We start from the raw sequence: 13,509 nt of genomic DNA, 5'->3' as shown, positions 1-13,509 counted from the left end.
CCTAAAAAATATTTTGGTTATTAGTAAGTCATGTGTGCATTTACCGTCGAAACCTCTTGTATTCCAAGTGTCATTTGTCAACTTTCACTTTGAGTACTCCTTGTTGTGTGTCTGACTCTCCAGCAAGATTGTTATCCCCAGCGAGTTGGTTTTACCCTATTTGTATGTCTCCCTATGGACCATCAATATTCCCCACAGATTGGTTTGTCTAGTAGCATCTCCTGTTACGGATTCACTGTGTCCCTAACAGATAAATTCAAAAGTAAAGAATCCTTCATCCATGCATATCATATCATAGAATTTTCATTTTCAGGTTCAAAATCAAGGTCTCCATGGTATTTAACAATCCCCCACTGCGATCCAATGAAAAAGTGCCGCTTCATATTCCTCTAGTGGAGGATGTTTAAATAGGGGCAACTGTCATACCCTGATTTTGGCCCTGAAAATTTTTCCCATCGATCATTTGTTTGCATTCTTTTTTTTATGACCATTCCATCTGGTCATGATGCTACCCACCAACGTTAGTTGTTGGACTTGCTACCACGACCAGTCCATGTTTGTCTTTTGGGCTTTGTTTCTTTATTTTGGTATAAGATGATTAATCTCCTTAGCCATGCAAGATTTGAAACCTCTTTCATTTGTCGGAATCAAGTGAACCTCATGTTTCCTCTTTCGTTCCAGTTTCATCGAAATGATTATTCATCTCGCTTTGTCACATTACTAGTTCTCACTTTCTTTCAAAGAAATTATGTGTCAAGTGCAAAAAGTTTTGTTTTTGGTCGTCATTCATATTCATTTTCCGTTCCTTCATGATTCAAAGAAATTCCATGCACATTTCTTCATTCGCATTTATATTCTCCATTTCACATTCAAAATTCTACATTTTCATATTCAAAATTTTCATTCATATTTCTTCATTACATTGGAAAATTTTCCATTTTCATATTTAAGAAATTCCACAATATGTAGAAAGAGGCAGGTGGTTAGATTGCAGTCCTCAGCAAAAACAGTTCTCTGAAGGTGGTCATATACATGGAAAAACTACCAACTCTTCAGGTTTAGAAAAAATTTGAAAAGGTCCTATCAGATTATTGGACGCATCAACCCACCATATCATCATGTAGTGGTAGTGGCGGCCCATTCAATAAGTCTGATGGTTGGGACGTTACAAACTCAACCCCATAACCCATTTGATAGTAGTTCTACTTTCAAAACCCATGAAAATGAAAACTCATTGAAGCACCATCACGAGAAAGTTGTGCATGAGGAGATGAGCCAGGTACTTGCTTCATGGGAGCCTAATTCTGATGCTAATTTATCTGCTGGGTTGGAACATGAGAAATCTCTTGATAACATGCAAATTCGTCGGGAGGATTCTGGTATGAATGGTATTGCCGTATTATCTAATTCGGTTCTTGCATGGTTCAGCCAGCTAAGCAGCAAGAAGCTCCCTAACATTGATGTATGTAGAGATTCAAAGTCAGCAGATGATGTGGATGACCGTAATAAAATGGAAAAATCAGAAGATGGCCTTGGATCTAATATTTCTCATCCAAGAGATGGTAGTATGAGAGAAAATGCAAATTATGATGGCAATGATTTGCATATCCCAAAGTCAGCTGGTCGGGCACATCAAAGATCTTCCATAAATCATAAATTTCAATATCATCCAATGGGGGAGTTGTTGTTCCTCGTTCATGTGATCATGTTCCTCAGCCCAAAGAAGAACCTTGTCCAATAGATCCATGGCTTATTGTTCCTGACAAGAGCAACTATGTTGATCAACAAACCTTGAAGTGCAAGAAAATCCTGAGGATGTTCCTACTGGAGGCTTCCTATTTCGTGCTGCTTTTCTTCGGCGTGCACCATTTGTTTTTCGATTAATTTCAGAAAATATTATTTTGTGCTTCCTCTTGTCAACCATTCATTCTACATCAAAGTATATAATAGGGACTTTGGGTCTTCATTTCAGAAAATTACTGACAAAGCTTATTCATTCCCATTATTTTGAGAACATGGTATATTACAAAATATCACACGTCGATGGTCGGATAGCAAACCCAGAGCAAAGAATTGCTAGTGATTTGCCAAAGTTCTGTTCAGAGTTGAGTGAAATTGTCCAAGATGATCTAACAGCAGTGGCTGATGTACTTCTATATACTTGGCATCTTTGTTCGTATGCTAGCCCAAAATATGTCTTCTGGATATTGGCCTATGTACTTGGAGTCGGAGTTGCAATCAGAAACTTCTCTCCTTTGTTTGGGAAACTTATGTCCAGAGAACAGCAACTGGAGGGAGAGTACCGACAACTTCACTCACGATTAAGGACTCACTCAGAAAGTATAGCATTTTATGGTGGAGAGAAGAGATAAGAAGCTCATATTCAACAAAAATTTAAGACTTTGGTTGGGCACATGAGTAGAGTGCTACATGACCATTGGTGGTTTGGCATGATTCAGGACTTTTTGTTGAAATACCTTGGTGCAACTTTTGCTGTTATTTTGATTATTGAACCTTTCTTTTCTGGTCATCTAAGACCCGACAGTTCAACTTTAGGGCGTGTAGAGATGTTAAGTAATATAAGATATCACACCAGTGTCATAATTTCCTTATTTCAATCTCTAGGAACTCTTTCTATCAGTGCAAGACGACTCAATCGTCTTAGCGGGTATGCTGATCACATTTGTGAGTTACTGGCTATATCAAGGGAGATAAGCTTGGTAGATGATAAATCATCCCTGCAAAGAAAAGGAAGTAAAAATTGCATAAGCAAAGCTAACGACATTGAGTTTTCTAATGTCAAGGTTGTGACCCCTACTGGTAATGTCTTGGTGGATGATTTGACTCTCAAGGTTGAACCAGGATCTAATCTTTTGATTATAGGTCCAAATGGAAGTGGAAAGAGTTCGTTTTTCCGGGTTTTAGGCGGTCTTTGGCCTTTGATATCTGGACATATTGTGAAACCTAGCATTGGCTCTGATCTTAATAAAGAGATTTTTTATGTACCTCAAATACCTTACACTGCTGTGGGAACACTTCGTGATCAGTTGATTTATCCTCTTACTGCCAATCAAGAGGTTGAACATCTCACAGATTATGGGATGGTGGAGCTTTTGAAAAATGTTGACCTTGAATACATGTTGGACCGTTACCCGTCTGAAAAAGAGGTAAATTGGGGCGACGAACTTTCGTTGGGTGAGCAACAGATATTGGGCATGGCCAAACTTTTCTACCACAAACCTAAATTTTCTATTCTTGATGAGTGCACAAGTGCTGTCACTACTGACATGGAAGAGCGGTTTTGTGCTAAAGTTCGGACCATGGGAACATCATGCATTACCATATCACATCGTCCAGTGTTGGTTGCATTTCATGATGTGGTGTTATCCTTAGATGGTGAAGGGAGGACTCTTCTACCGAAATGGGGGTTGATACAATGAAGACATCATAAACAAATCGGAAGAATGATGCAAAAGCAGTTCAACGAGCATTTGCCATGAGTAAAACAGACTCTACATTCTCAAGTTTAAAGACAAAGTCATATATTTCAGATGTTATATGTTCATCCCATTTTAAGAATCATACAATTTTGCCATATATTGTTCCACAACTTCATGATAATACCAGGATATTTCCATTGAGAGTAGCTTCCATGTGCAAAGTATTGGTACCTACTTTATTTGATAAACAAGGTGCACAATTGCTTGCTGTTGCTCTTCTTGTTGTTTCAAGAACATGGGTCTCAGATCATATTGCATCTCTTAATGGAACCGTTGTGAAGTTTGTTTTGGAGCGGGATAAAGTTGCCTTTATTCGGTTAATTGGTCTAAGTGTACTTCAAAGTTTTGTATCTTCTTTCATTGCACCTTCTATAAGGCATTTGACAGCAAGGCTGGCCCTTGGGTGGCGAATACGTTTGAAACAACATCTACTACAGAACTATTTGAGAAGCAATGTGTTCTACAAGGTCTTCCACATGGCAAGAAAAAGTGTTGACGCAGATCAGAGGATAACTCAAGACTTGGAGAAGTTAACCATAGACTTGTCTGGACTGGTAACTGGACTTGTAAAACCATCCGTGGATATTTTGTGGTTCACATGGAGAATGAAGATGTTAACTGGTCAAAGGGGAGTTGCCATACTCTATGTTTACATGTTACTTGGCCTTGGAGTTTTAAGAACTATTACTCCTTATTTTGGTGATTTGATAAGCCAAGAACAACAACTTGAAGGAATCTTTAGGTTCATGCATGAGAGACTCTGTACTCATGCTGAATCCGTTGCTTTCTTTGGAGGCGGTGCTCGAGAAAAATCTATGGTGGAATCGAGATTCAAGAACCTTCGGGCACACTCCCAATATCTGCTGAAAAAGAAATGGTTGTTTGGTATACTAGATGATTTCATCACAAAGCAACTACCTCGTAATGTGACCTGGTTGTTGAGCTTGTTCTACGCTATGGAACACAAAGGAGACCGTGCATCGATAAGTACTCAGGGTCCAGCTAGTACTGGAGTTGCTGGATTAGTGCGTCTCACCGGTGACCTTGGTAACAGGCTTTCAGAAGAAGAATGGAAAGAGATTTTCTGTGTTTGAAAGATGCAGCTACATCAACAGTACCTGAAAACCAACAGGGTTCAAAGAGAATGAGCGAAAATAAGACATGACAATAAGCATTTTTTTCTTTTCATATTTACCATAGTAAAGCCAAATTAGCAGTGAATAACCATTTACCGGCAGTGAAAATACGCAGCAACAAGAGCCAAGCAAATATTTTACAAGGGAAAGTACAAGGTACAACTTATCTTTTCAGAGCAAGCATCAAAATGGGGTAGACAACAGAGCAACGCAAGAAAGCACTCCCAATTCCAATACTCTTTTGATCTCAGTGGCCAATTCCAAACCCTAGCAGGATGAATATAAAAGGGAGAACTTTCTCCTCATTGGGCGGCAGATACTATTCATAAGACAAAAATCAGATAGAGAAAAAAACCCTAACGAAAAAGTGAACAGAGAGAGTACGAAACCTTTTCATTTTGGCGAGAAGAGAACACGCACAGAGTTCATATTGAAAATCTGCCAAGGCGAGCTTAGTTCTGGAGCGCATCTCCGCCGGGAGAAGTCGTTGGACAAGAAAAGGAACAGATATTCGGTAAAATCTTCTCTCTTTCGTTTTTTTCATAACCTTCAAGGTGTCGAAAGCTCCATTTGCCTTTGATTGACTGTTTACTTTTGATTGTTGTTTGTCGAAATCCTGTTCATTGATCCATGTCGACGTTGTGTCGGAGTTTTGCTTTCGTTTTTTTTAGATCCAAAAAGTTTTTGTGTGTGTTGAGAATCGGTTTGAGTTGAGAGCTCTCAACGTCGGCTTAGCTCTGGTTTTGGATGGACCTGTTGGGCATGAGTTGCGTTTGATGTTGGAGTTTATTCCAAATATGTTTGGGAGCTTGGTCTCGGGAGTTTAATGATTTTGTTGCCGTATCGGCAATTATGTTGTTTTATGGACTTTGCTGCTATTCCAATATCCACGAAACATTTTGTTCCTACTGGATGGTCTGATGCACCTATTTTTGGATTTCTTTCATTTATACGTTTCCAATGCCTTTTATTATTCTTTCATGCCATCTACATCATCGGTGGACTGGTGGTAGAGTTAGCTAGGGTGCGGCTTGGCAAACCTTGGGGTTGCGGGTTCGATACCCTGTGTTGCATTTCAGATTTCCACTATTTTTGTTTTTCTTTCTTAATTCACTACATATTAATAAGCATCTTTGGTTTATTGAAGGATCCTGAGTTCGATCCTTGATTAGCTTAGGTCCTATTTTATTATTAATCCTTTTTCTATTTTTTCAACTTCTGTTGTTATTTTTTTGCCATTAATTTATTTTATTATTAGACGTCAATTTTGATTTATGGATTCAACAGTTCCCATGTTGTTGTTATGTGATTATTTTTATTGATATATTGATAGTATTTCACTGCGTTTTGATTAATCACATATGACATTTCGATTGTTGTCAATATGTGCAAACCGGCTTTGAGCACATTATTTAGGTTTTGTGTGTCCCTCAATTTTTATTCGTGCACGTCCCAATGTTGTTGTTTTTTTTTCAATTTAATTTTTGAGTGCCTTGTAAATATAACTTGTTGTGTTATTTATTTTCTTCACATGTCTTACTCTTGGGCCTTCTTACAATGAGACAGTTCCCTTGCACCTACACTCATGCATTGTTTATTCATTGATTGATCCGATTTAATTATTCCATTACTTTGAGTCCCCATTCGACAAAATGTACCCCCACTCCCCTGATGTGTAATAATTTTACTATTCTTTATTTCTTTATTTGCTTGACTATTTAGCTAGCTACTAACACAAGAATAAAATCAACCACTTCCAAAAGATCAAAAATAAAAACTCGATCCAACGTCGAGTATTTTTCTCAATAAATAAGTCCATCCACTTCTATCAACCCATTTCTATCCATTCCATTTCTTTCAAACCTTCATCAAATGCTTGATCCAACATCAAGCCATTTTTCATAATAAAACTCAAAATAACTTAATTCATATTTAAGACCTTTTCAATAAAGATGGAAATGGAACGTGGTGGATACCATGCACTCCTGAGACTAGGGTTCGAGATGGATGTCTCGTCTATCCTAGTTCTCTCCATCATCCAAATTTATCTATTTTGTTTCTCTCAAACACTCATTCAAATCTTTCTCAGTCGCTCATCAAATGCTTGATCCAACATCAAGCCATTTTCATAATAAAACTCAAAATACTTAACTCCTATTTAACGTTTTTTTTAAAGATGGAAATGGAACATGGTGGATACCATGCACTCTTGAGATTAAGATTCGAGGTGGATGCCTCGCCTATCTTAGCTCTCGCCAACATTTAAAATTGTCAATGCAGTTTTCTTCAAACCCTTTCTTAATCAAATTCAAAACACTTAATCCTTATTACACACTTTTGCAAATAAGATGTAAATGGAATGTGGTGGATACCACGCACTCCCGAGACTAGGATTCGAGATGGATATCTCGCTCATACAAGTTCTTGCAATTATTCAAAACATATCAAACCAATCAGTTTCTTTTCTCGTTCCGTGCGATTGACTCTTAAACCTTTTCACAAATAAAAGGTACTTTGTTTCAAAACAATGCAAGGCAATGTTTCTCCACCTGTTTTTGGTAGTCCAACAATGTTTTCGTCGATTTGACACAAAGTAGCTTTTGCTAAAATCGACCAACAAACAAATATTTTTATACCCAGAACTACGTAAGCCTTGAGTTCTCTATTGAGATACGTAGGAGCAGGATTTGTAAATCTTGTCAGGTCCAATAATAAAAAACTTAGGCTTAGTCCTTCGTTAAAAATCCAAAAATATTCTCCTCTCATCCTTTCTTTCTTTCCCACCTAATAACTTAAAGCCTAACATTTCAAACTAACACTAATGCGCACAACTAACCTAACGGTTCCCGTTGAGTACAACGGACGTGAGGGGTGCTAATACCTTCCCCTTGCGTAATCGACTCCCGAACCCTGATTTGGTTGCGACGACCAATATCATTGTCGTTCTTTCTTGGGTTTTATCGATATTTCCTCTTTCCTTTTAGGAATAAATAAAGTTCGGTGGCGACTCTGTTCAGTCCATCATTGCGAGTGTGTGATTGCGCTTCGCTAGGTTGTGCATTCATTTTTTGAGGTACGACAGGCTCCAACTTGGATAATTCAACAAGTATACCACTAGCTCCCATGAAAGTTAAAAATGTCAAGTCTTCATGCAATACCCTGAAGAATATGATACTTACAATCTCATTTACTAGAATGTTATGCCTTGAGGGTCAAATTTAGCTCTATGTTAAGCAATCGTAATTGGACTTATGTAGAAGTCACAACTATATGAGGTCAGGCAATAAAAATATAAGTGTTAATGAATGTTAAAGATTTGTTACAAAGAACTAAACTCCTAAAACATACCACACACTAAATGAGAATGGGAAGGCTATATCTCAATCATACTTGTATTGATTCATCTTACACAATATCATTGATGAATCAATTAGCCTTTAGACATTAGAGATTTCATTGGTCAAATGAGGGAATGGGAAAGAATAGGGTGAAGATTAAGAGGCAGGGGGGAGATAGAAACACAAATTTATCATGAGAGGAAGATCAAAACCATCCATTCATTTTGGAAGATGAAATGTACATTTCATCAATCCCCTAAATCTAATGGTTTTGATCCAACAAAAGTCAAATCCATCATGATCAAGGCCCAAACAGAAATTCAAACATCACAAGACCATAAAAATGGCTCAACGATATTTTTAAACATTTAATCAATTAAAAATCACATTAAAAATGAATTAAAATACATTTTAATTTGGTCAAAACCTAAAATCCCTTCAAAACACCAAATAAATGGCCAAGGGATTTATCCTAGGTCAAACAAGGTCAAAGGACCTTAGACGAAAAAATTCATGATTTTTAAAAAAGTCAGAAGTCTTTTTAAACAATTAAAAATATGCACAAAAACATTTAATTCATGAAAAATACCAAAATCAATCCAAAAAATATTTAAAGATTTTTGGTGAAAGTCCCATATTTTTTGGATTAAAAATGGATTTATTATGAATTAAACAAAATAACACAATTAAATGAAAAATTAGAAAATATGGAAAATCAGGAGCCATCAGATCTCCCTCATTAATTGAGGTGGCATATCTGATGGCCAAGCGGGCGCGTTCCACAAACACCTCAGTCAACTGCGCCACACACATGGTAATCAAAAGCAAGGGTCGGGATTAGAATATTTCAAATGTATCAAAAGGTTGAGAGAGTGTCAATGCACCACCGAAGCCCTAGCTCCGGTTTTCTTCTCTGGTGGATCTCACCGGACTGGTCCACCACAAACCTTCACCAAAATGAAAATCAAGGAGCTCAAATCTGGCCTCAATTTTCTCCAATTCCAAGTATATTGAAATATATGGGGATTTGAATTTTAAGGATCATAAATTTAGTTGCTTCGATTTGACCTCAAAGCAACTCAATCTTCTTGCCTACATTGGTAGGGATTCAGCAAACCAACAATCAATCAAAATGGATGAGAAATGAGGGAGAATCGAATAAGAGAAGTTTCTGAAATATCACCTTCAGAGAGCTTCAAATCAGCTTGATCTTACTTCCAATTTGGTTTGGCTTGACTCTAGAAGCTTGCAGGAGATGATATTGATGATTAAAAAGCTTGGACTCTTGGAGTTTCAATTCCAAAACAGAATGAGAATTGAAACTCGATTTCTCAAGAAATCTTCAAGATGATCCTTTCAATGAGGTTTGGGGAAGAAGGGGGTCAAAGCTTGGGCAAGAGGATCCTCATTCTGGTCACCAATGTCATGTATTTATAGCCATGTTCATTGCTTTTTACACACTTCCAAACTTTGGCCAAAAATAGAAATTGAAGTGCATGCTTGCATGGGCGTGTGATAGGCCCATGAGATAATGTAATCAGGTCCAAAAATGATCATGAATGAAGCTGAAAGTTTAAAATGAGGCCATGCATTTGTAATTGAGAAATTATCATGTGATTCATCCAAATGGAACCATGAAGAGTAACCATGCACAAGTCATTCAAATCTTGTACAAATGAGGTGATTTTGGACTTTTGGAAAAGATGAAATCAAGGGGAACAACTTTCATGTTGAACACTTTTACATTTTAAGCTTGGATCATGATGAATTTTGAGGTGGAAGTTTGAGAAGTCAAAGATAATTGAAATTTTTCTAAGTACCAAGTCAAATATCCACTTTTTCCACCTTGAATAACGTTTTCTATGAGCTTCAAATGGAAAATGTTACTTCATCAAAGTTGTAGCTATTTCAATCTCATTAAATTTAGTCACAAATTTGACCTTATTTGGATTTTGCATGAAGGAGTTATGCATTTTAGAAGTCGAGGAAAATTGCTTGTTCAATGGTAATAGCCCAAAATGACCTATAATGTTTCCTCATGGCACATGCCCTTGCCAGTTGAATTTGACATTTCTCAAAGAATCAAAGTTTGTGAAGACATCTTAAATTTGATCATGAAACTTGTATGGCCTTCATATCATAAAAGTTTAGCAAGTTATGGTCCTTGGAAGTTGACCTCCTAACTAGGGTTCAGACAAAAGACCTATAATCTTTCACCATAAAAAATGACTTTCTATAAAAAAACTAGCTCTTGATGTCAACATGAAAGTTGTTTGTAATATCATAAAGAGTAACGTTTCTCTTGGAATTATTTTCATATGACAACAATTGTAGGATATAGGTTCTAGGGAACCCCAGTTTTGACCAATTGACTTTCTCTGGTCAACCACCTTGAACCTACTTGCAAACTTAAAGTTCTCTTAATCTTTTAGACTTATGGAGGATCGTATATTTATAAGATGATTTAATATGAAGTATCCCTTGAAATATTTGATCAAATGTTGAAGAAACTTGCTGAGGAAGTCACACAAGATACCCAATGAATTAGGGTTTCCAAGGTAAACAAGCTTTAAACTCTTGATGATTTCCTGATCAAAATGATAAGTGAAGATAATGGGAATCCATATATGATGTCTAGAACCAATGTGAATCATATCTTGATTGATCTCCTTGCACTGAGAGTCTAAAACCCTAGTTGTGAGCTTGATGAGGCATTGGTGGATGCACAAACTACCTACAAAAGAAACAAAGTTATACATAGACATATTTTTATTATTTTGGTTAGTAAACAAAGAAAAACAAAGTATGATACAATCAAACGTGCTTGGTGATCTCTCCCAATGCAAACCCAATTATTGAGGGGTAAGGATGATGCCAAAGTGTGATCCCAAAGCCAATGCATATGATGAGATAGAATAAGGGATCTTAGGGTCAAAATTGGGGTCTTACAGGGAGTACTTTTTGTTTTCAAATATTTGACACTTAATCATGAAAACAATTTAAAATGAACATGTATATGTTTAGTTTGTATCATCTTTGCATTCCACCCTATGCAAACTCTTCAATGTGATTCCAAATATGACTATTCTTACCCTTAAAAATACTCCAAATAGTGGTTGATACCAAAGCTTGCTGGTCTTGACTTAATCCCTACAAAAGAGAGAAAACAATAGATATGAATGAGTTGTTATCTTTCGCCACCTATTGAATAATATGACATAATCCCACAAATTTCCAACGCATAATAATTTTTGTACAAAGACAAGGTGTTTATCATCTTCTAACCCTTCTCCACAAACACCATAATAGGTCGAGCATTGAACACCTTTATCTATTAACCATTTTCTAGTTGGCGCATAGTTCCTACAAAGACTCCAAAGAAATTTTTTACCCTTGAAGGGGTTTTTTATTTTCCAAAGAAGCTGTCAATTCTCACGTACCCTAAGATGATTTGTTTCAATAGCCTTTTCTACACAATTACGATAGGCACTGGACAGTATACATGCCATTCTTCTCAAACTTACACACTATTTTGTCCATCTGAACAACTGCAAATAAGGGAGTTTTAAGAACTTTTTCCGCTTTTGCTTCTCCAACAAGGTTATGAATCAAATGTGAATTCAACAGTTTACCATTAGTATCTATCAAATCAAAGAGCTTCAAATTTTCTATTATCGGCATAGATGTCCCGTGATTTAAAAAGTCAGAAAATATGTTTAAATGAATTTCTTTTGAAATATTCAACCAAAAGAGAGGAATCAAGAAAAAAATGTGAATTAGATTATTTATGTATTGTAATTAAATTTTGTTAGTAGTTTTATTGGGAGAGTAAAGCTATTTTAATTTCTAAGAAATGCAAAAAATATTTTTTTTTAAAGTGAGAAACATATGGTTCTTCAAGTTAGTTGTTATTTTTTCTATGCTCTGTTTTAAAAAATAAATAAAAATATGTTAACATGGAAATTTCAACTCACATTTGTATCTCAATAATCTCTTTTATCAAGTGTTATTCCATCTACTTATATGCTCCTCTTAACTAGAATCTCTTGCATCCACATACACTTGAATCATCATTGGCACTCTTACCACATCATGGGCATTTACACATGTCACGTCGCAAGACCACCAGCATGTTAGGAAGACTTTCGATACAAGGAGTTGGTCCCTTATTTTAAAAATCAAATTTGATACCACTAGTGGGACATGAGAAGGAGCATGCATATTGAGTCAAGAGCAACACACAAGTGATAGAGACAACACATATTTACCAAAAATCTTAAGGTAATAGGTATATGGGCTCTCTCACTTATAAAGTGTTTAACCACCTCTTTTCTAAACTATGTAGAGCTTTCAACTCACATGTGTATCTTAACAATCACCCATTCAGTCTGAGTTCCTCCACTTATATGATCCCCCTCAAATGGAATCTCTTTCATCCATATACGCTTGTGCCATCGCTGACACCCTTACTATGTCACATGCACTTAGAATTGTCATGTCGTCTGACCAAAGGAAACATACAATTCGAGTCGCCACTGCACTTTTATTTGTCCAAAAGAAAGGCTAAAAAGAGAACAAAAGCCAAGTAAGAAGTTTTATCAAATCAAAAACTAATAAAAATGTCAGAGATCTGGGTAAGGGGTTGGTTATGAAATGGGAAGGTTTTACGCACCCAAAACATCCTTAGTACTCTAAGGGAACCTCTTTTTGCAAATATGTGTTGTAGGTTGGTATTTGTGAAAATATGTGCAAAAGATTGAAGGGATGAGAAGAGAATAGATTATATTTACAAGTTTGTTGTTTGAATGGATGAACCCATTGCCTACGTACCATCACAAAGGTAGGATCAAAACCTCGTAGTTCGGGGTAAAAATCACAAAGATTGGTGAATTGATTTGATCAAAATACTTAAGGTCTTTTGTTATCAAAGGGAGAAAACTCAACCTAAACCAACAATCCACCATGTGAGGAGGGCTTCAACATACTAGTGAGGGGTTAACCCTATAATAAGTATGGAAGGCTTATAATCCAATCACTAAGGATGAGGTGAGATTTACATCAACCACTATGATAACTCAAACCTATGGCTAATGTTTAAGAAAAGATTTTAAAGAGGTGGCCATTGGAACCACAAAAACAACTTGAAGTGAGTTATATTTACAAGTTAGATTTATTTACAAAATGAGGTCAAAGTTGAATTAAGGTTTATTCACAATGAGTATTAATGAAAAGATTTTGAAAAGTCAAAGGCATAAAGCCTAGGTTTCTAATTTGAAATAAAGTCAAAGTTTGCAAGAAAAGATTTTGGCTTGGGTTATAGTGGAGGGAAGAAGAGAAGGGCTAGTCCTAAAGCATACAAAGATAAGAGAGAAAAGATAAAACCCTTGGAGTTCCTTTTCTTGAAATCATAGAGATGATTCAAGATGATCCTTTCCTTTGGACTTAGCAAACACAATCAAGCAATCAAACAATTTGGATTCAAGCTCCTAGGATCTCCAATTGGCTTGTCTCTCTTAACTTGGCTACTCATGACAA

The 13,509-nt window shown here is 36.4% G+C and overlaps 1 pseudogene; it reads left to right on the top strand.

Moving 5' to 3' along the window:
* Positions 1-1,153: 1,153 nt before the first annotated feature.
* Positions 1,154-6,053, top strand: LOC127103093 (ABC transporter D family member 1-like; annotated as a pseudogene).
* The last annotated feature ends 7,456 nt before the right edge of the window (positions 6,054-13,509 follow it).

The sequence above is a fragment of the Lathyrus oleraceus genome, chromosome 7, assembly GCF_024323335.1.
Source record: "Lathyrus oleraceus cultivar Zhongwan6 chromosome 7, CAAS_Psat_ZW6_1.0, whole genome shotgun sequence".
Lineage (NCBI taxonomy): Eukaryota > Viridiplantae > Streptophyta > Magnoliopsida > Fabales > Fabaceae > Lathyrus > Lathyrus oleraceus.
Note: the sequence above shows the minus strand (reverse complement) of the source record. Positions and strands in the feature narration are given on the sequence as shown.